Source organism: Diadema antillarum, unplaced genomic scaffold (assembly GCF_040938485.1).
Source record: "Diadema antillarum isolate AM-2024a unplaced genomic scaffold, OU_Dant_1.0 seq00000847_RagTag, whole genome shotgun sequence".
Classification (NCBI taxonomy): domain Eukaryota; kingdom Metazoa; phylum Echinodermata; class Echinoidea; order Diadematoida; family Diadematidae; genus Diadema; species Diadema antillarum.
In genome coordinates this window covers 2,017,188-2,041,470 of record NW_027271721.1, presented here as the reverse complement: position 1 = coordinate 2,041,470, position 24,283 = coordinate 2,017,188, and the positions used below count along the sequence as shown (strand labels likewise).

Below are 24,283 nucleotides of genomic sequence, written 5' to 3'. Positions count from 1 at the left end.
TGTCTCTAATTTTTGCAAATAATAGCACCTGACTCGCAAAATTCGCGAAAATAAAAACCTTGCGAAATATGCGGCGTATACAGTACTTTGACGACAGTATAGAGTACCGTATCATGATGGAGGAGAAAAAGGACACACTACCTGCTGAAGTGGAGACATTCTCTGATGACATACTGTTTGGATGAGGTTTGTTGCCAGAATGTTTGATAGACAGCTGAATTCAGCTCAATCATGGCACAGGGTTAGTGTTCAGAGAGTTTGATTCCACAAGAGGACCATACTTGGCTTGCTGTGGAAAGACAGAACCGAGTCTGGGTTGTACGTACACTCCCCAGACACAGATGAAATTCTGAGAAAAGAGAGAATTTCTGCTTATGTTGTAGCTCCTGTATTTCCCCTCTTGTCTACATCTTATCAGCAAATTATACATCTAGCCTGTGCCCTCAATATATTGTGAGCAATTAAAGCAATGTATATTGTTGGAAAAATGGAACTAGTCTTGCAAAACTGGAATCAATCACATATCAATACCAGAAAGAAGTTCATAGTTTGTTCCAAGATCATGGGAAGGGGATGAATGAGGTCTATCTGAGGCACTGGTTCAGTGTTATTATAGCTTTGAATTTTAACCATAACATATTAAAAAATTGATGATCTGGAAACATTTGGAGATCAAAGGTTGTGAATCCCGACACGATGTGAGGATATTTGTGCTTAGAGAAATCAGCAAACAAAAGACCAAGCGTCACATTTTCATTCCTCACCACTAAACCAGGAAGCACCGTTTCACATTGTACTTTTCTGATGCCAGTTTAATAGCGAGCACAGATTAAAATTTCTGTTGTGATAAGGATTGCTTTCAATGGAAGGCCACCGCTTTTGATAATGTTGTTTGCAATTGTGGAGATGAATCACCAATCCTCGGAATGAATCTAAACGGAATGTCTCCTGAACATAACACGATAAATATGGACTGTCAAGATGGAAAAAAGGCCCGCACTTGTGCGTCACCAGAGTCAGTGGTAGTTGATGCAATTTTCTCGAAGCCATTCCAGCAGACGAATGTGTCCTTGGTCATGTACATGAACCAAACATGCCAAGTATATGGCATAGTGGGATAAATAGTAGTGCACACACAGTGTGTCAGTGACTCCCAATCTGTACCCCACCCCCCAAGATTTGGTGGCATGTATTCCTTTGTGCTCACCGATACATGGAGCTTGTTTGCAAACAAAACCCCCAAATCTGTGCACCGACCTGGTGCGGAATCTCTCTTCTCTCCTACGCTAACAACTGACAGCTAACGGTAGTTAGGACCAAAGTCCAAGAGGATTACTTGTCGGGTATATCTTCCTCAACGGTCAGCTGATTATTTACAGAGTCAACACATTAGAAGTTTCACATTCCTGCAGGTTGTATCTCACACTTCCTACAGGGGTATAAAGGAACAGATTTTATGCCCATATACACACACCGAAAGAGCGATTCAAATCACACTTTCTTATGCTCTAGTTCACAAATACACAGACATTAAAAAAAAGAATTGTGATCCAAATCACACCAGTTCTCGAAGAAAAATCGCGACCCAAGTTGCACTGGTTTGAGTGAGGCCAAACTGCGCATATGTGAGTCACAGAGTTTGACCTGACTTTGACCCGATTGTTTTGAAGAGTCCAACATGCCCCTTGCATTTACATGCAATATTAAAAACATACCCATTTCACATGGCAAATCATTGTGACTTTTGAAAAAAGTGACTATTTCATTAATTTGAATATTTCAGAAAAGTTGCACTTTTAATGCTGCACAATTTGAATCTCATTAATTGTCACGATTATTATGTTCACACACATAAAAATACCGGTTTTGCATTGCTATTCAAATCATGATGCAAAAAATCGCTGCTATTGGTGGCTGTGTGAATGAAGTGTCCATCCTGGTTTTTCAATATCATCTACTTACAGCATCACTAAACTCAACCAATCTTTATTTATTATGCTCTTCAGGGAATATGAATCAGAAGTTCAATGAATATTCACTTGTTTGGTATCTAAGGTATATGAACAAAGAAATGACTTCATTCAGTAATTTGAAATGAGGTGACAGACTTGCAAAGAAAAAGGATACTTCAATGAGTTCAATATGCATTACTTTTGTGGAAGAATGTTATCATATTGTCTCTCCTGAAACTGAGCTTTTTGAGCTGAAATATTGAAATTTCAGTCATAAATTACCTGCTTTTGTAATAGTTTCTGATTTAACATTTATATGATTAATGGAAACAATAAAGCTATCAGTGGAAGGAAGTTAGTTAAGATGGTGCAATAACTGTCTTCTGCTGCGTGATGCCGATATTATATGAATGTGTCTTGTGAGTCACACGTTTTCTACTGACTAGATAATAGCGAAATGCCAAGGAGGACTGTTCAAGGAAATGATGCAACAAGAGAACATCGCTTCATTCATTGACTACACAGACGCAACGTGACAACATAGCTTCATTCATGACTACACAGATGCTATACAGAAAATCCACGTCTTGGTGATCTTTTGCCGATAATGAGAGTCTCCGTCCCCGTTATGGAAGTGCTCAGGTGTCGGGATCATGCTGCCTGAAGCAATGTGCTTGCCAACAATGAACTAGCAGCTCACCCCCAACCCCCCACCCACCCATCCCCCATCCCATTCCCCATCTCCCGATTCCTATCTCTTGAATGGCCCAGCGAGGAGACATTCGTTAGACAATATCTGACGAACCCCATCCCCTTTCGATATATATATAATTATGAAAAAAATTGCAGCCCCTGTTAACTTCCCCGGAGGCAAAGGGTCTCAGATTATGCAGCTCCAATCAATCTCGTCCTGATGTAATCAAGGCAGGCTACCACCCAGAAGTTGCGACCACATCTGAGATTTACTTAAATTGTCCTTTCAGGGTGTCATGCTGCATGCTTTGCTCTGCAGAATCTAGTTGCATAATTTGTTAAACTCTTGCTTGATTGATAACATTTGTCATAAAAAAATATATATTTTCCCCGTAGGATATGAAAGCTTCACAACCTCAGGGAACCATTGGAAAATGGAATGTCATAGGAACTCAGTTTCACATTCATTCATTTATATCAAAATGGCATCATATTAACGAAGTGTAAGTGAGTATTTACTAGGAAAAGTACTTCACACCAATCTTTTGACAATATCATTACTGATGTATAATGGAAAAGAAAGGCATTTCCATGAATACATCCCAAATTTTATGTAGTAATTGGCCCATTTTGACAAGCTTGAACCAAATTTTTTGTGAACTGCATCAGTTGCAAAAGCTGTAGTCAGGGCTTGAAAGTGGAATTAGATGAAAGTAAAATGACATGTGCACCTGTTTCAGAATACATTTGATTGATTCAGACTGTTGGTCACTTCCATTTTGCTTTTATTAGTCTACTATGTACCATGGAAATATAAAGATGTTAGTCTTGAATGTCAGCAAAAATACTTTATTCAACATCTTTTTTTTATGCAGTGAATCTATCTATCATCAGTGATCATATCAAGTGATAAATTGAAGTCATCTGATGTGACATATCAGTTGTGAGCTGGAGAACTCCGAAATGAAATGAGGTTCCAAGTGAGATGTGAACGAGACTCTATAGAGGATCCCCTTCAGGCGACATACTGCTAGGATACCACTCCATTGCCGTGGAAGAAAAACATCACGACAGAATCAGTTTAATTCTTGGTGGTGGAAAAAGATCAAGCTGCATTTCTCCAGCACCCCTCGCATACTCGGGGATATTCGTAGAAATGAAAATTATGGAAAACCAAGCGGGAACAGCGATATAGTTGAGACAACAATTCTGCCGGCCTCTAACCGGGGCCAGCGAGGCAGCAAGCAGCCATACGATACGTCCTCACCAAGCTTCAGCATAGCTATGAGAATGGTAGAGCCTGGGCACTTGACATTCTGTCAGAGGTGAATCTTACTGGGAATAGAAATAAGTTTTGCAGAGAAAAGAAAAATAATTTTGACTGCAATAAGAGAAGAGGAATTACATGAGGTGATTTCTTATTGCTCTCAAAATTGAAATGAGATTAAGAGGAAGACTTGTGAGCAACCCAGTGGGAAAAGATTTCAAGTACGCACAAAAAGATTTACTTGTAACATGGGTGATTTCAACACACGAGTGATATTAAACTCTCTCATCTTGTCTTTGAAGCCTGCGCTAAGATTAATTTCTTACAGGCAGATGAGGCCATGATGGTCGTTAATTGATTGCTCTTAGACTCAAGTGATGCATGTGTTACAGTTGGAGACAAACATGAGAAACTGGCATGCAAGTGGCCCAGATGAAGTGACTCATATTTTTTTTTTGTAGTGAAAATGGCTAATTTGTAAAGGCAATGGAAGTGTGCGTGTGCATGTGTGTGCGTGTGTGTGTGTGTGTGTGTGTGTGTGTGCGTGCATGCATGTACAACGTCTACAATTTGTTTATTTGTTTTTCAATAGAAATAAATATGTTCTTTTTGCCAACATGAAATAGAGACATATTCACATTCATTTTTGTATTGTGATAAAGTTAAAGATATATTGAACAATTTTATTATATGTTATGATGTAAGAGAAATAAGAAATGTGGATTGGACAAATATATTTGAAAGACTGTTTGGAAATTCATTTCGAATTAAGATTTTTAATACTTTTGATGTTTAGATATGTAATATTCAAGAAAAAATAAACTCATTTATTTTTGCATCATTGCAGTTTGTATGTTGCATGAAATAAAACAAAACAAAATTATGGGAAAAATGCATACATTTAAAATTATGTTTCCTCAGGCTATACACCACACAGTGGTAGTTTAGTACAGAATTTTGAATGTTGAAGAGGCAAAGAGAAGTGTTTAGGTTTCGAGGTGTTACCAACTGTACTTTGACATTTAAATTTTGGCAAGTACCACATGGAAGGAAACACTGGCATCAGATTGCCGTGTCTTGCATTGAGACTAGTATAAGAAGTGCAAGTCACAATTTTCCCTTCATCTAATCTACAGTTGATTGGCATGTCAGTATTAAGGTGGTGGAAGAGCAAATATGTGGTGCGGTTCTCTTCATAAGAAGACTCCATCTCACGGAGGTTGATTTGGAGTTTAAATAGGAGATGGGGACATACACACTGGGGACACATGTCTGGCTCATCTGCTATGAAATTGCACAAAGCAGATACTGTACAAGTGGTTTCTTTCGCGTACAGATACTTTCGCGGTTTCCATCGGTGCCGACTTTTTTGCGTGTGTTTAAATTCACGGTTGGCAAAAACTGTTTTATTTTGCACATGAAAACCAAAACTATAATCCAATTATTCTTTTATTTATTAAATAAAAATCAAAATTAAATGCAAGCTTACCTGAAATTCCATCTCTCGAGTACTTTATAACATGCCTGTACCTACATTACGCGGTATCGCTGTGTGTGTGTTGACCATCAATACACTCAATGTGCGGAATCTTTGTGTGTGCAAGTGCGCAATAGCGTTGTAACAAGCGGCGAGTTCAAAACATTTTCGCGTGATGTTAAATTCGCGCTTCAACCTCAAAGCGCGAAAAGCACGAAAATAAAACCACCGTGAAAGAAACCACTTTTACAGTAGTGCATCAAGAGCTTTAATGAAAAGTATTAATTTTTTTTTCTCAGTAAATGTGTGAAGTCCCATGTAGATTACACCTGTATAGCATCTCATGTCAGTTTAATACATGGAAGTCGTTTATTAAGTGCAGTGTCCGAAGTCTAATAGGTCTAACGAAACACAAAATTCACCCATATTTTCTCTTTGTGTGTGTGTGTGTGTGTGTGTGTGTGTGTGTGTGTGTGTGTGTGTGTAAAATATGTCCTGTTCTACAACCCTCGGAGTACAAATATATGCTAATGATGTGAGTGATTTTTGTCACTTTTTCTTTTTCCAAGTTGCAATATCAAACTGATGTTTACCTTCGTAGAATGATTTTGTTATTTTTATCAATGAATATTAAACTAGATGTGGAAGCGAAATCAGATGTGGTGAAGCTTGCAATGAATGTGACTCTTTTCAAAGATGTAAAAAGACTTGTGAATGAGGTCGTTATTAGTTTATCAGGAGAAAAAATTAAAATGAAATGAGTTGGGCATTCAGTGGAGAATATCTGGTCCAAATTTGATAGATGGACTACACGTATGTTGTACAATCTGCCATGTTTGTAATGATGCTCCTTCTCTCTGTGATGGAAAGAACATTATTTTCAAGAGTCTCACTCTTGTTTCAACAAAGCTCTTTAGATGATATCGAGATACACCTCCCTGACTTTTATTTTTAATGCTACATGTACATACAGTATATGACTTCCCAAACAGATAGTTGATGAAGATATTAAAGCTACAAGCAAGTCTATGTACACTGAGACCTTTGTAAAAACAAATACAAATTTTAATGATTTCTAACAATATACATGTAGGTATTCTTTATGTGAGAGGATTAGCCTTTTTAATCAACATGTGAGAAATAATTCAAGTTCAAGAATAGGTTTAGGTCAAGTCTTACATGTACCTGTAATTGTCTGAAACAATCCTTGAAACTGTGAGTCACAAAGGAGTAACATTGACCTTTTGATTACATGACTACACCAGCTGATGTAAAGGTAACATTGTCAGCTGAGAACTGTAAGGGCGCTATTGCAGTCTAAGATTTGAGCATGAATAAAAACAAAACAATCAATTTTCATGAAATAAAGAGTTTATTTAATCAAAAGTGTGTAGATTTATAAGAATTGTTCTAAATATCAGGTAGAATAGCACTCTTTTGGTTTCAGTTTTTAACATTTTACTGAAAATGAAAGTAATTTAAGATTCATGCCATAATGTAGAGGAGATCGAGCTCTACAATACGATACCAATAATGCAAGACCCCCAAAATTGGGATAGCGCCCTTATGTTTCTCAGCCGATGACATACACTGTACACCTGTATGGGAGACATGAACAAAAAGTAAACTGTAGATCATACCTTCACCACTGCAAAAACCATCAGGTGTTGTTAACAAAGCTTTGAACAGAACTATCAGGTGTTATTGACACAGCTTTTGAAAAAAAAAAACAAAGATAGAGTGAAATACCTTTAATCAAAGCAACCATGTCAATTATGGAGAGTCCTGCTAGATGACATTTAATGCACATCCAGTTTTTAGCCACATGTACAGAATCATTGTCCTGCAGAAAAGATGTATGTGTGCCTCTATTAGGTCCTGACCATAACTGTCACCTTTGATTAATTTACTTTTAATTGTAGCACATTTTATACTGATCATCCTGCCACATTTACTGCTGAGGTATGTCACTGCGTTGAAAAGGGGGAGAAGAATGGCTGTGATTTGCATTCATTGAATAATTGATCAAATGGTGGGACACCAAGAAGTGGGGACGACAGCAGTGAGTTTGGCAGGAGAATAGCACGCTGAATAATGCAGGAGGGGGACATTTTGTGTGATCATCGTGTTTGTATGGAGCGCTCCTCTCGTAAAGTGCAAAGCCCCGCCGCACCAGGTGCCGAATCTGCCGTTTGGAAGGGTTTGTGAGAACATTTAGAGGGGTAAATGTGGGATTTTATTGGGTCGTCGTGTTCGCTCAGGGACAGATCATTCATGATGTGTGGGGAGGACAAGGGTTCAGAGATATGACATGATGGAAAATGATGATGAAAAGTTGCTTGCAAGGGTCCTTACATGTATTTCATTCATTTGTATTTTTTTTTTTATTTTCCCTTGAATTACACAAGTTTCAGGCTTCCCAAAAAACATTTTTGTCACATTTCATTGAATCTATTGAAGATATTGCGTTACATCCATCCTCCAAGACCAAGTTGCTTCTTTCATGCAAACCCAGAAAAAAAAAAAATGTTTTACATTGCTTCTTTCATTCTCAGTATTATACAATTCATATCAATTCTACATCTCTACTGAAAATTACCTCACTAAGGTTCCATGTACATGATAGTGGCAGAAGTTTGTATGATACTTGCTTCAGTTTCAAAGATACATGTAAACACATGATCAGAGAAAGTGTAAAGGAGACTCTGCACGTAGGTTCACTCTGCTGCCCTCTATTTTGAACGAATGCGATGTCGATGATCTATTAAAAGGACTTGTTTAATTAGTGTATGCCATCTAATGAATAGGTTATGTCACCTAATTGGAAGTGGAGGCGAGTGTTTTGGCAGTGTAAAAATAGGCAGATGGGGTGTGCTGTCATCAAGGAAGAGAAAGTATATTGAGGAGAAGAAAATGAAGGGCCTATTGCTAAAGTTGGAGGAACAAGCCATCACAGAGTTCGGCACTATCTCAAACAAATCTGAATGGATTTACATATTTCAGTTAACATTGTCATCTACCGCTTTACCATATGTATTTGCAGGATTTTTCATCAGAGTTATTATGTTTCTGCACAGTTTAGTGTCATCAGTCATCTATAGTATACAGCATGCTGATACATAGTGTGATAGAAAGATTATTAATCAAGAATGAAAGAATGAGCAAGAGAAGGAGGGGAAGAAAGAGGGAACGCAAAAGTGATGAAGCAGCGTCGTCATTTGATGCTTCCAATTTTTTTAAAACCAACTTCCCTTCATCTTTGTCAGGAATGGGACGCATTGAGAGGCATCAAAAATTCAAAGGGCATTCACGTGATAGAATATTGATAGCGAAAGGATTGATTAGGTGTTCGGGAAGAAAACCTTGTTCTTCTCGTCTGCACTTCATCAACGTCACGTTGCGTCTGTGGCGAGCCAGCAGAGCGACCCATCAAAAAGTCTTCTCCTATTGACTTCCGTCACTCTTTCTATCCCCGTGCAATATGAGCCACAACTAATGAGCATTGTAAAATCATTAGATTAAGACTGCTTAAACATTTGACGCAAGACGTTGTGCTGAGCCTTGGACGCTAACGAGCAAGACAACTGGTGAGTCGGCACGCGAGCTCGCGCAGGGAAGGTATGCTAATTCCATCCCTGCCACAGCAGTCAAAAGTTTCAGAAAGACGTCCACCTACGTAGATTTTGGATTGATAGATAAATAGATGGTGGGTAGGTAGGTATAGTGTAAGTAGGTTATTCTATGGAGGCAGTAGGACTAAGGTCTTGCATTTTCAGGCTTATGTAGTTTTAAATGCGACATGTCTGAACTGTAAGGATCTTCATGGGTGTGAAGTACATTGTACCTTTTTTTTTTATAGAACACTGATTCTTTTGCCCTGCATTTTGATACCATTTGGTAAATTCAGTGTCCCACGGTATGGTGCTATTTGCACGTCTATGCCTGTCCTTTGATAGAGTCTTTATTGTAATGTATATAACCCCAACAATGTATAGCATGCACTGGAGTTCTATCCTGAAGAGGTCCACCTGGCCAAGGAAGACTATGTTTGTCTGTTTTTATTTTCAAAACACATACCATTGAAGTATCTTTATCATGGCTAGGAATTCTTTGATAAGAAAAAAAGAAAGAATGAAAAATACCATTTATCGTATTTATCAATTACATAAATTATGTGTGTAACTTTAGCCAGTTTTCACATTTTAGTAATATTCATACATTTATTGCTTATTGCTTGTAAAATCATCGAGTCCACTGCTTGAAAAAACAGTAAAGCAGCAGCCAAATGCACACACGAGGGTTGCAACTAGGTGCTTGAAGAAACCAGCAATATCTTGCTCTACATTACATTGATTGCTTTGAGTGATGCAGTAAATTGTTACAGAGCGTGAACCTGGCCAAAAATTGCAAATTTTTATTCATTTATTTTGTTGTTGTTGTTGGAGTTGGTGTTGGTAGGAATTTTCAAGGTGAAATATGTTGTCATATGTGCTTATGAATGATGTTTGTTTGTTAATGTGTTTCATTTTCCATCTGAGAAGATGGCTGGATAGCCCATATTAAGCAGCCCTAGCTGATCTTCCATAGGGTCTAGTTTGATGTGAGGCAGGACCACTATACCAGGATTTGCACCCTCCTCTTCACGATGAATAAATGAAGCGGGATCTTAAATACGTGCATGAGTTGTGACATTGTCACACACAGAACCTCCATTTAATGTCCTATCTGAGGGACAGAATATTTTGCCTCTTTAATATTTAGAGGGACAGTGCGATCACACACAACATTGCTCAGTTAGACTCGGGAATCGAACCCAGGTCCTTTGGTCGGAGGTGGACGTGCTGTCGACTGAGCCAAATCACCGCCCTTGTATCTGTCATATAGAAAAAACAAAGTCCATGCCAAGTAGTACCCAATAAGCTGGTGTTTAAAAAAAAATCAAATCTCAGTACAAACTTTTAAAGATTGGTCAATACACCACAGCTTTTGATAAGAGAGCATTCACACTGTAGGAATGTTATAAAATTGGTGGGCTGTAGGCTGCCAAGCCAGACTTCAGGAGAAGACATCCGATATTTGGGCTCTTCGTCACCATTTCGCTGTCCCGCTATCTCACCGTCTTCCTTCTCTCGCCATCCCTGACAGTCTGTCTCCCTCTCTCCTTCAAATGTCGCAATCTGTCGACGGTATACCAGCTGTAGGGAGAGCACAGGCCCCCAATGCATGGCGTTGCTCATTAGCATGCTACTCTGCATCAGTAATGTCATTAGCTGGGACTAAGCACTCGCCCAGCATTGATTGCAGGCCAAATTAATTTGGATATTGATTTGAGAGAGAGAGACAGGTAGAGAGAGGGAGAGAGAACGAGGTAGAGGGGTAGGGAGAGAGAGAGAGAGACTAAGGGATCCGCTCGACGCGTGAAGTAAAGGATGTGTTTGTGTGTGCGCACACGCAGGTTTGTGTGTCTGCGAGAGAGAGACGGAGAGAGAGATAAGTAGAGGGCTGCCTAGGTGGCATGCTTAGCGAGAGTTTGCTTGCACCTTCACTTCAGTCCTGAGCTCGCTAGCAACCACCCCACTGCTCCTGGAGGCTCTTCCTTTCCTCCTCAACCTCCTTCATCACCACCGTCATCTTCATCCACCCGGTTGTGCATCTCTCTCTCTCTCACACTCTCACTAGTCGGTATGCCACTGTCTGCTGCTAAAGGTCTCTATCTTGTTATCGCTATAATCTGTCGGTAGAGGGAACCGAATCCATCGCGGTAATTGGGGCATCATTAATTTTTTTGATGGAAAGCGGTGCATTTGAGCCTGCCCAAGTTCTGTTTAGGTAGTTATGGGCACCAGAGTGAAGCCTCACTCCAAATAAGAAGACTGTCTTGACTGAATACCGTCTGGTTCCCGACTCAACCATATTTCCTTGTCATCAAGGTTTGGGCTGATTAGGATCAGTTCCCTGCCCATGTCTCTGTGACCTGTAAGTGACCGTTTGAACTTGGGTCACAAAGTTCAAGTTATTTGCCACATCCTTGCTAATTTTGTGTATCAACTTGGCAGAGTTTGGGATGAGTTTGGGGGATATGTTCAGCGGTAGTGACCAAATTGATATCTACTGAAGACTACAAGTAGGTCGTGTTATCGAGGAGTAGACTATCGAGATATCTATTCGTTGTGATCGCATCTCAACCCGTCGTTGTTATTCTTTCTCTTCCACAGGCCAGAGACAGTTGCCCACCATCAGTCCAACATCCAGAGATTCCCGTTCTGTTCGTCTTGTCAAAATCATACAGCATCTGATTACCGGTAAGAGCACTCGTCGCTGCCATCCCATGACCCTTTCCATCTCATATTCATATCTGCTTCCTCCTCTGATTCGCCCGCCTCATCTTCTTCTCCTCCTCCCTGCCTGTAAGTGTTCCTGCCCCAATATTCAGGTTTCAGCCAATTCTAGCAAATTTACCCCCGCTTCCCTCTTATTCTATACTCGGGGGTTCGATTCCAGCGTCTCCAGAAATTTTCCGCGTCTTTGGGTCACATACATCCAGTCTCACATTTCGTAGAAGGCACAGCAAACTGAATATGTTTCATAATTAACAGGTGACTCGAAGGAGACTTCTTGAAATTCTATATGCTTTGAATTTTTGAAAATACAAATATGACTAAAGTCATGATCCTCACCCGGGCTCTTGCTATTAGTGTCTGCATCATCTGCCGCATGAAATGATAATCAATTCCAATTTCAATTTCAATTTCAATGTAATTTTGTATTTCTCATTGAAAAATAAAACAAATGTAACAAAATAGAATTACGTATAATATCCAACTTGGATTTGCAAAGAAATGTTATAATTACGATATAACAGTCAGTTAATCAAAACTTAAGTATTTCACTTAAAATACCAGGGAAATATGATGGGACCTATTTGAAAGCAAGCCTGTGAAGTATATATTCTGGTAGAAATGATAAGATTTGGAGCTCAAATACTATTTTGGACCAAACTAAGATGATAATGTGAGTAGTACTTGTGAGATACTGCAAATACTTCTCAAATACTAGTATAAGAGAATGAAATAAACCATGTGCTGCTGTCACATTATTGGTTTTGGTGATAGCAATATTGGAACAATAGTTCCCTTGAAGTAGTGTAGTATTATGAGATTGAAGCATTTTAAAACTATGTATTAGGGTGCTCAGAAGATATAGGGATACAATTTTGTTTATATTCTGAAAACAGTCACTGACTGTGGGGGGGGGGGATTATGTTGGAAATAACTGAAAGTCATACACAATTTTATGCAGTGGGATTGAAGAAGGATAGAATTTAGAAAAAAAAAACTAAAACAAAAAAAAAAGTAGTATGGAAAGATGACTGCTGAACTTTAGGAAGGTTTATGATGAGATTGGAGTTTCTTGTAATTTTGTTCCCCCTTGAGGCTGGGGATTATGCAAGTGAGTTCAGAGATGGCACAGACTTATGTGGTAAATCCCTAATCAGTCAGTGTTGTTTGTCATAGGAAAATTCCAATTTGCTGGGAAAGAAACACAACACTGGGGTGAATTATGGAATTATCCCGCTCCAAAACCAGTCTGTCAGTGGCGTTCGTCGCTATCTTCATTCCCCGCTTCCTCTCCAAGCGATGATGCAAAGGTGTGAAGATTTGGTTTGGGGTTCGCGATGAGGTGCGATAGAACTTGTGGAGCTTTGGAAACATCGTCCACTTCGCTGTACATGTATAGAGATGAAATTTTCAGTCATCTCTTTATTGGTCATGAGTATTTCAACATTGGTGTGCCAACAACAGAGACTGGGGAAATTTCTCACTCTCATATATATTGTACTTGTAGCCCTTCACGTTTTTCTACCCCTTTTCTCCCTGAACAAGCCAGTAAAAGAGAAGGTTGGCCATTATAGATATCTTTTGGCACAGAGACAGTTTGACTGCCACTCAACTACAACAACAGCAAAAAGAAGAACCAAAAAAGAAAGAAAAAAAGAAGCCAAACAACATTACAAATGCCAGTGCCATTGCGTGTTCAGCATACATCTACATGTACCAGCATGAGTAGCTAGAATTTCAAGTGCACTATTCTAACAATCTATTGACCTGAGTCTCATACTTGTAAATTGAGTTCAGTGTTGTCTCTCTTTGAATGGTTGCCGTAAAGGAAGATGAAAATGCCCTCACATTTTCCTATCTCTTGAGTAAGAGTGGAATCTATGCAGTGCAACAAGTGCAATTATCCAGTCATTGTTATACAGATAACATGAATATAACCAATGTTATAGTTCAGTAACTTTTTAGTATGGAGTGTATTCCAAATTGCTGATCCCCTTTCCCTCCCCCGAACCGGACGCAATGATTTTTAAGTACATTAAAACCAGGAATGTTTGTGTGCATTTTAATTTTGCGAATTTTGTGAGAGCCAAGATTCATGAAATTAAAATGCATGCAAAAGTTGTCTACAACATACAACCTGTATGCATTGAATGCTAGTGACAATTTGCAAAAATTTCATGCCGGGGAAAAAGGCAGTTGGCTCCAATTCGCAAAAATTTCATGCCACAAAAATATCTTGCTTTACAGTAGCATGACAAGCTGTACCAATTGTGGTAAATACAGACTGCCTTTCTGTCAGAAATCTTCCCATTTTCCTTTATTTTTTTTTCTTTTATTCTGAGTGAACTTGATAGAATTCAAATATTCACCGTTGTTTTTCTTTTCAGTAATTGATCTGTTAATTTGGAAGGTGTAGGAGGGCAGGCTAGTAAGTCATGGCTCTTATCCAAAGTAAAGTACATAATGTGTGTATATAATTTGTATATGTTACCACAGAAACAGGCAGAGAATAGGGAATGAGGGTGATGCAGAAATCTTTTTAAAGGATGAACCGGAGCTTAAGTTGGATTATTTGGGTAAATCCTGGCCCACTTCATAGCAGGCTTTATACATCTTTCAACCTACTTGTGAAAGCTACATATAATGCTCCAAATGCCTAGATGTCATGCACTTTGTTTGAGTTATGTATATTGATTGGTAGAGTTGGCAAAATATATGTTAAAGATTGAGGTCAGCACCATTCTCACCCCTCCCCCCCCCCCCTGTTGATTTTGACTGGAGTGCTTTTAAAGCATACAAAGCACTTGACCTTCCAAATTTCTCCCAATATAGTGCAATTTGTAGCACCAGTCACTCACTGATCAGGAATCTCTGGGCATTTCCGCCGTATGATCAAGCTCACTGCACCAGAAGGCATATATATGGAAAGGAATCTCTGTGATTGGAGCAGTGTAATAGGTGCTAGTGGATCCTTCTGTAGTCTCTGGACGGAATCATGGGCAAAGTGGTGTGCCATTGATCGACCCATTTTGAGGCGACCCATTCTAGCAGTTACTCCCATTGCAAAAGCCTTTCATTGCCTGGCAGTGGCCAGAAATTGACCACTGGGCAAAGGGGCGAATGGATTGGCCATGACACATGGCCCTCGGTGATGGATAAGTGTGTGATTACGCCCTGATTTATTCCAGGTTTTTTATTTTCACTGCTTGCTGCCGCCCTAAACCTTTGAGTAAGACTACTGAGAAGATGAGTTTATGCGTGTGTTCTGAGATGTCGTGAAAGTTTCTTGGTACTGTCTTCATTGGGGTCATCTCTTTGGTGTAAAGGTACTGATGGATTTGTTTATACCTCCCATTCTTACGGAACAGGTTCTGACAACTCCAACTCCACATCCAGTAGAGTTTTATGCCCAGTACATTTAATGAAAGTAGATTCTGTGAAAATACCAACTCTGAATCAAATTTCCTAGTGGCGGTCTATTCATCCAAACTGTCAATTTGATGTGTATCATACCAAAATATGCATTACCATTAGGACAAAAGTAGAAAAAAAAAAAGTCCCTTGTTTCATTATCAGAACCAATACTGCACAGGGCATATATTTCATGAGGTCTTTATTTTCATGAATTTTGCAAGTCCGGGTATTTGTGAATTTAACATCGTGTAAAAATGTCAGCTGTGATCCTGACATGAATGTGACGTGCATGAATACATTTCTCTGTTCATTACTGTACTCCCAGATCCCAATTTAACCACTCGCAAAATTGTCGGAAGTCCTGATTCATGAAAAATTATACTCGCTAGATATATGGCATATATAGTTGTTGATAAAGCTAGTACTGTGTCCTATTATTTTTTTTAAGGGAAATATAGTTCTTGTATACATTTATAGCCCCTACACTGTCAGTGTGTGTGTGTGTGTGTGTGTGTGTGTTTATAATCTAAGAGAGATGAGAGAGAGAGAGTGACTGAAAATTGTTTAGCTTTTGAGGAGATGAGTAGTAATAGTTGTCTGTGCCCATGATGCATGTTGAAAATGGGTTTTATGTCACCGTGTGATGAGTCACCACAAAATGACGATCTAGTGACTTATTTGCCCAAGAAACCCTTAAAGTAAGATTGAAGCATTGCTATTGTTTCCTGCATATTGGTCATGTTTGAACGTTCAAATCTATAGTTGCACAGTCTGTGAAATCTCATGTTTACCTCCTAAAAACTTTGAAAAAGCTTGTGCAGAGGGTTGTTTTTCTTTTGCATTTTACTGAAAAATACTGAGAAATACCGTACACTTCATTTGTATGCATGTGAGTAGTTAACTGGCATTGTTTGTCCAAATGTTTCTGACAGAGTCTCTCATAATTTATAATGTAATACGTATTGTATGTTCTTGAGTCCAGACTAAATCCACTTCCTTTCTTTGTGGATCATTTGATACAAATTCAAAACTTCTTGTATAAAAACATTTATTCATCGTATTTTGTGAAGTGAATGTGAACTGTGATAATGAAATGTTCAGGGCTAGTTTGCTGTATCAAGACATACAAATCTGTACTCCTTGGCTTTTCTAGTAATAGGATATTTTTCCAGTAACACATAAAAATACCCTTTCAATCACCAGACGAGAAGATCCCATTTCTAGGTCATGCTAGAGATCCACCTAGCCTTAATAACCTAAGCCTGTTACAGGTAGAGCTCAAAGTGTTTATATTCAATGCATTTTTTTTTTTTTTTTTTTTTGCGTGTCTGTGAGTCATTGATCTGACGAGGAGACCATCAAGGCAAAACACAGGAAACGTTAGGGATTCCCAAATACTTATCAATTTTGCCAGATTGCTCCTAAGCCTGTGGTCAAACTCTTAATCGGGCACTTGCTTTTTTAAGTGAGTAAAATTCTCCCCAAATCGATGATTTCCCCCAAAGCCACGATTGTGTGCACAAGTATTGCAGGGGATTTGTACAATACTCATAATGTACAGTATTTCTATGAGGATATTGTGGGCACAGAAAGCAACAACAACAGAAAGCCCGGGAATGTAGGTTTCTCTGATCATAGAATGATTCAGCTCGGTTTAGAGAGGACACTGATGGCTTACCTGGGAAACATGAGGCACATTTTGTCACCTGTATACATGCAGGGCATATGCTATGCCCTGGTGAAGGTAGTTGAAAGTAGTACTGACTTATACATCTGCAACAAGTTTAGAGGAGAAATGTACCTGTGTGATAAAAGTGCCAACTAGAAGTAATGAAATATTAGTAAAATTAAAAAGAAATAAAAGATGAAATGAGATTTAAATCAGTGGTGAGTGGGGGACCATGGAAGAGCCGTGTTGTGATACATGGCAAGCAAATTGCTTGCTGAAATGAGGGGATACAGAGTAACATTTCACTTGGTAAAGGCATAATTTACTATTTGCAGATGAAACAAAAACCCAGTATTATTTCTTTTAAGTAGTTCTAGAATGTGACTTAGGGATAGAAACAACCACTGTTAAATTTGAATCAGTATAATCGATGTTAAGTATTGTTAAATACAAAATGTGGACAATAGTTATGATAAGAATGCTTCCAGACTAAACCATATACAGTTATGGTTTATTGAGAAAAATGCTGATATCTCCTTATATTTTAGGCTTTATAGCAAAAATTTTATATGGAAGGATTTTTTGTGATACAACAGACCTACACTTGTGCATCAAATTTGATATCTTGAACATTTTTATAATCACTGCTCCAAAAGGTACACTGGACCTTTAACCGTGTATGATGGGTGGGGGGCGGGGGGCGGGTTAAAATTCCTCATTGATTGGTTTAGGGTTTGTTACACAAGATGGGGAAAGTCCCTTGCTGAAATGAGAGAACACAGCATAGCATTTCACATCTTAACTGTGTATACGTGATTTAGGCTAAATTCTTCGTTGATTAGTTTAAGGTGATGGAAGACTCAGATACTCTACAGCTCGGTTTATTTCAAAAATAGGATTTGTGAGTATAGAAACATAAGTATAGAAACGTATCACATCAGCCTCGGGTTTGCACTGCAGTGCATATTAAAGTGACAAATTTGTTATTCTGATCATAAGTTGTCAGGGAATGAAAACTTCAACTTACAATTCAAAGACCACTTTCTGTCACCCATGGCAAACTAGACTTATAATATTTGTAGGTGATGTCCAATTTGACAAGAGCAACAGCTGTTTATGGCTATATTTGCAGACCAGATTGTAGATGCGAGATAGTCTGCCAAACTGAGGCTCCTAAATGCAGAATTTGTTGGTTGCATGCTTTGTGACGTACATGTAGAGAGGGTAGAAATTTCTGATAGTTGAGAATATTTGGCTCAACTATCACGCTGGTAAGTTACTTCTGGAGGTTGTGTCTTGGCAGAGTCTAGTAACTTTCAGTCATCTCAATTGGGAGATGACCCTATTTATGACCCTGTTCTATTCCTAGCCTCTATTCCAGGCCATTTTATTAAATACTTTCACTTCCATTATGTAGGCCTATGACCTGTGTTATCAGAGCACCATGTGCACTATCCATAAAACAGGCTAGTGTAGCCAGGGGTAAATTTATGCAAACTTTATCCTAAAAGTGTGTGTGTGGTTTTTTTTTTTATACGGAATATTAATGCTCAATATCTACCAGTGCATGAAGCAAGGAGAAAAGATAGCTTTGAAGAAATTTGTTAAATATAGTTTCTCTAAATGTTAAATGTATCTGACAATACCTTGTGGACAGATACAGTTTATTTTTAACAAAGGCAGTTTGTGATAATGTGCATAGACTTGGACAACATATTGCAAGACACCCCCATTAGGAGAGAGAGGGGGAGTGTGTGTGCGTGTGTGTGTGTGTGAAAGAGAGAGGGAGTTAGAATGTTTTGGTATTATGTTTTTGAGTCTTAAAGCAAGCCTTACATCATCGTTGCTACAACATGGCTAATGTTTGAGCCTCTTGTTACAGAGGGAGAAAAGCCAGGTGGCCTTCCAGCACAAAGCCATTTTGCACCTAATGTTCCCAGATTTGTCACTGTGGCACGCTTTTTTTTTTTTGGTGATGTTTATCCTTGCGCTTAAATTTACTGTGACTAATGTGGCTTGGCTGTTAAACGCCCTGTAACAGAGTTCCCTATATGTCATTCATGCTTGTCTAAAACTTTACTTAACGTGGTCAGTCAAGCTCTCTTGATTCTCCGTGGCTAGCAGAAACTTTTGATTGAGGCTTCCTCTGAAATCAGATTTCTAGTCGACCAAAGTATATTTGCACATGGGCATGTATTTTTCCTTGTCCCTCCCTAGCTCTTTACACATTAACTTTCATAAGGCAACTCCCCCTCCCCCCCCCCCCCCCCCCCAATTGCTCCAGAGTTATTTTCTCCAAGGACTTAGGGTTAGGGTTGTGATGGGGTTTAGGTTTAGTTTGATGTGAGGATTAGGATTAGTGCGAGGGTTACGTTTGTGGATGGGCTTTTAATATGTTTGGCTTAGCATGCAGATATTTCATGTTAGCAATTGTCGCAGGAGCAAATGTCATGGAACCCCTTATGATATCAGACTATTATGAACAACACTATTTCCATTCTCATCAATCAATCAAGTATTCCTTGGTAATTCACAGTGCTCTTCTCCTGTGAATTGATTTATGTACTTACGATTTGACATTTTGTATAGGAGGGGAGTATTAAAATGTACGTGTGTGCTTCTACGTCTACGTCACATGTTTGAATGTACATCCGATTGAAAAAAAACAAATCTACTTTTTATGTTTCATGTAACCAGCCATCACTTTCCCCCTGCCTGAATTCTCTCCGTGCAAGCTTATTTAGCTTGCATGTTTACTAATTAATGGCAATACTCGCGACAGTTGGAGCCCAGCTTGTCGGCTAACTTCAAAATGGTAGGGAGGTTAATTTGTAAGTGAGGTATACGTCCACAAAAGCAGCCAGAGACAACGGCTGTAAGTAACACTGTACAAAGCAAGCCCACATTTATATAGTGTGCATTAGAGCCGAAGGTCACATGATATGTGTATATACAGTTATACAACATTACACATGTGCATGGGTGTTAACTGGTATATGTGCAATGACACATAGGTCTCATTGTTAAAGGACAAGTTCACCTTCATAAACATAAGGATTGAGAGAATGTAGCAATATTAGTAGAACACATCATTGAAAGTTTGAGGAAAATCGGACAATCCGTTCAAAAGTTATGAATTTTTGAAGTTTTTGTGCAGTAACCGCTGGATGAGAAGACTACTGCAGTGTGTGAATAACTTAGATGTCACATGCGTACAACAATATAAGGAAAATATAAAGAGAATTTCACAAAATTTCATCTTTTGAAAAAAGTACACATTCCCCCGACTCGTTACCTACAAATGTTATGGGTAATATTATTCCCCCTGCCTTTAGAAAGAGGCAAGTCAAATGCTCTATTATTATGCGAAAAAAGTGAAAATATGTTGAATTTTCTTTACATTTTCTTTATACTGTTGTACGCATATGACTCACAAGCTGTAGTAGTCTCCTCATCCAGCGGTTCCAACACAAAAACTTTAAAATTCATAACTTTTACATCGATTGTCCAATTTTCCTCAAACTTTCACTGATGTGTTCTACTAATATTGTTGCATTCTCTCAATCCTTATGTTTATGAAGGTGAACTTGTCCTTTAATGTTGCAGTAATTTGCAGATCTGTAGAAAGATACGAATGATATCAGTCTCCAATTACATGTAAGCCAGATATATGAGACATTGTGATAGTTTAGTGAGCAGGCAAAAATATGGTGTGAACAGTGGACCAGTGTTTAGTTATGGACAAGTTTGAAGAGCATTTAATTGACCGGTTTGTTATGCCTCGCTCTAGACAAGTTGCTGGAAAAATTTGAATAGTTTAGTTTTATATTCTGTTCATTCAATATTCCTCCTTTTTTAACTGAAGATTCCAAGGGTTCTATTTTACAGGCTGCAGCTAGGAGTATTATAGCAAGTAATTCATCCCACGGAATCATCTGGTCTCATCAGATCCCAGGCTAGGAGTAATATGAAATCTAATTTATCTCACAGATTCTTCTTGGAGACAATTTTCTCCCTCACATACTAGACACACCTGGAAGCGTGGGGATACAAGTAGGTTAGGTTCATCAGCTACAGAGACGATGTAAATGGTACGATAACGATATTCTTGTCTTTTGAAGGCTGAAATCATTCCTCGCACACAACTGAGCCATTGGATGTTCTATGACAATGGCTTATTACACCAGGGAGGGTTTGCATGACAGACATGGAGACCCTCATTAATACTGTTGAAGTGTGAAAATGATTCTTTACAATAAAAAAGTTTAGGGTTTAAGGACAGACATGAATTTATTTCTATGGCGTGCATGGAATACCTACATCCCAAAGAGTGAACAAAAGTTTTGATGGAAAAAAACAACAAAAACCACTGCTTCTAATCAGGAGGTATGCAAACACGTTAACATCACTATTGGTTTGTTAAAATCAGTTCCGCTTAATAGTGACTCTTATCTATCTGGATGAAATGTCTTGAATTTGACTTCTTTTTTTTTCTTTCAATGTGCATTAACTTGTAATGTAGAGGACATTGTATGGTGCTATCAACTTGCTGTTCTGTGACTTTGAGCTGAGTGAAGATTATTTCTAAATCATAATTTTTACATTTTTAAGTTTAAGATGAAATTTCACATGAAGCTCGACCAGCAAAATTTGTAACATATTGCTGTTATTTTCTTGGGATTAATTTTTCGTGCGGAACAGCTCAAAGGCATAATACACGGGTTCTTGAATTTACGCTGTGCAATTGCTATGTTTTTATCCAATTCACTGAAAAGACAGAATTTGATTTGGCATTTCCCTGCATTTAAAATGAATTTGCTGCCCAGGCCATTTTACTGCACAGAAGCTACTGCATATACACATGTGTTCTAATGAATGCTAGTAGTACACATGTGTACACACACACACACACACACACACACACACACACACACACACACACACACACACGCTCATACTAGGGAGACATCACTGAAGATGAGCACGATTCAACCCTTTCAAAATGTGTAGAGAAACTCACGAAGATATTTTTGTGGGTTTTGGAATTCACGCTAGCGAGAAGTAGCGCAAAATACATGAAAACTAAAGTACTATAAATTTTTCTGCATTTTACAGTAGTCCTGTCCTTCATTTAGGCAAAATGTACTATCATGGGGGGGGGGGGGGGGGGGGAGGGGAGGCGGAGAAAGAGCCAGGAGACCAAAAAAAGAAGGGGGCTTAATGTCTGGAAGGTGAGTAAAGATGGGTCTTTCGTGGTAGAGGGCCACTTTTTCATTAAGCAGCAATCTGTATTATTCATCAGGCTGAGGCCGAGATGAATCCGTATTGAAAGCTGAGGTTGCTGGACAAGACAAAATGAAAAATGAGAGGACAGCTAATATGCCCCACCCATCACCAACATCTCACCCTAAACTAACCCCCCCCCCCCCAGCTAAATTAGGTTACCTCACCTCCGAGTTAATCAATACACTTACTACACCTCGCTGAGGGAAAAGGTCAGAGAAAGAGAAATATTTTTCTGATCTAACGAAGTGCTCTGCTGTGATTGTGAAAAAACACGTAGTGGGGTAGAATATAGCAAGGGCTTTAAACTCCCAGTTGAAAATGTTGAAGCTAGATCCCCTGCGGACAGTAAATTGGCAATAATGCAATTATTGCATCGCAGACGAGCCCATTGCAGGGCTGCTCAGGTCCTGTACTCTCCTCAATAAGGAGCAGCGAGGTGCAGCCACGGTAGGCCCAGGCCATTGTGCCAGCTCAGTCCGTTAGGGGGCTCCCTGCAGAAAATTAGCGGCTGCCGCAGTCATCACTCATTTCCAAACTCGGGTTTCAGGAGACGTCGCCACGGCGGTTGTACGTTGCCGCCTATGTTAGATCACAGCCAACAATCAGGATTAACTCGGAACCTGCCAACAGCTCAGGATCCCCCACCAAATTAATCACCCACACCACTGCCAAAGGAGCAGGTATTTTGAGTCGTGGTAGTGGTGGCATACTTCTATGCAATCAATATGAAAGGGAAATTGAATGTAAACTGATAAATTCCTCTTGATTTAGGCTAGGAAGCTACTGGGAATGGTGCATGTTACTCATATAACTCATCCAGCTGCATGTAACCATAAATTTGTGTATCACTTTCAAAGCGACTCCAGGGATATTCTCAGTACCCAGTGTTTATATATGTGGGTACATGTAACTGATTTATTCTCTTGATGTATGCGATCATCCATCACATATGACACACCTCTCCAGTAGTTTTAGCACCCATTGTATCTGATAGACTCTTTCTTTTCTTTCTTTTTTTTCTTTTTTGCCCAATGCAGCACATTCATTCCATCACATACTTGTACAAGTGAAAAACCATGATCTGTGTTATCATGGAAACAATGCACGGAGGTATTATGCCATGTACTGTAAAACACAATATTTTTCACGGCATGAAATTTTCTAGAATTGGAGCCGACAGCCATTTTCGCAGCATGAAATTTTCACTAGCTGCCTCTAACGTTCAATGCATGATAGTGCAGACAAGAAATTTCGTGTGCATTTTAATTTTTGCGAATTTCGGCTCCCGCAAATTTCGCGGAATTAAAAAGCATGCCAACATTCCTTGCTTTAACAGTTTTTACAGTATGCGGTATCATGGGATGACGGAATAATGTCTTGTTAGTGGTATGGAAGAATGGAAGCATGCCTTTGTGAATGGAAAGAAGAAATGGGAGAAGTATCGAAAGATGACCTTATGCTGGTATGGAAAAAAAAAAAGGAATATAGAAAATATAACCAGTGATATGGAGGACTAGGAAAGTTATAGCAACCTGCTCTAGAAATAAATGGTATGTAGGACTGTGTAGTGGAGTTGCGGGATGATGATCCTATCCATTGCTCTGTATTCATCTCGGATCTCTCGTACATGCCAGGACTTGAATAAAGAATATCGTCTGCATCCTCCTAGCAGCTGTGATGTCTTAGCCGTACTTGGAATGCTTTTCTCTTTCGGTAAATGTCAAGTTGAAATTTTCATGGAATTAAGACGCTGATGTTGTCTGCTAATTGGCTCTTGTGCATCCCTATAACATTTATGAAATTCATACAACACTTTGTAGTATGTTCATTACATCTTTGAATAAGCGTTTGCCATCATGTCCGTGTAGAGATATTGGTGATTCAAAGGCCTCTGACTCTTGTACAGTCATTAGTATGTATAATCAGCCAACATGCTAAAAGAAGAAGCATGTTTCCTACCCTTTAGTCGCAATATACTGCAGTCATAATCGTTTGAAGCTCGCTGGATGCAGGCAAGCACTGTATGCTGATTTTATGTTGTGTTTCAATTCAAGACTCAGAAGAGGTAAACTAATGTACAATTCATACACAAAGATTTGATATACAGATTATAGCCAATCGTCTTGTGCTATGATATTGAGTGGTTATTTGATAAGTAAGTCCTAAATTGTATGTATAGGCCTATTA

At 38.9% G+C, this 24,283-nt stretch overlaps 1 long non-coding RNA gene across 1 annotated transcript in view; it reads left to right on the top strand.

Annotated features, from left to right (window-relative positions):
* The window catches only part of LOC139740333 (uncharacterized), a 134,938-nt gene that overhangs the window by 30,769 nt on the left and 79,886 nt on the right, over positions 1–24,283 (top strand). Inside the window, exon 2 of the long non-coding RNA XR_011711557.1 lies at positions 11,605–11,691. This is a non-coding gene — a long non-coding RNA (uncharacterized lncRNA). The remainder of the gene's footprint in view (positions 1–11,604; positions 11,692–24,283) is intronic.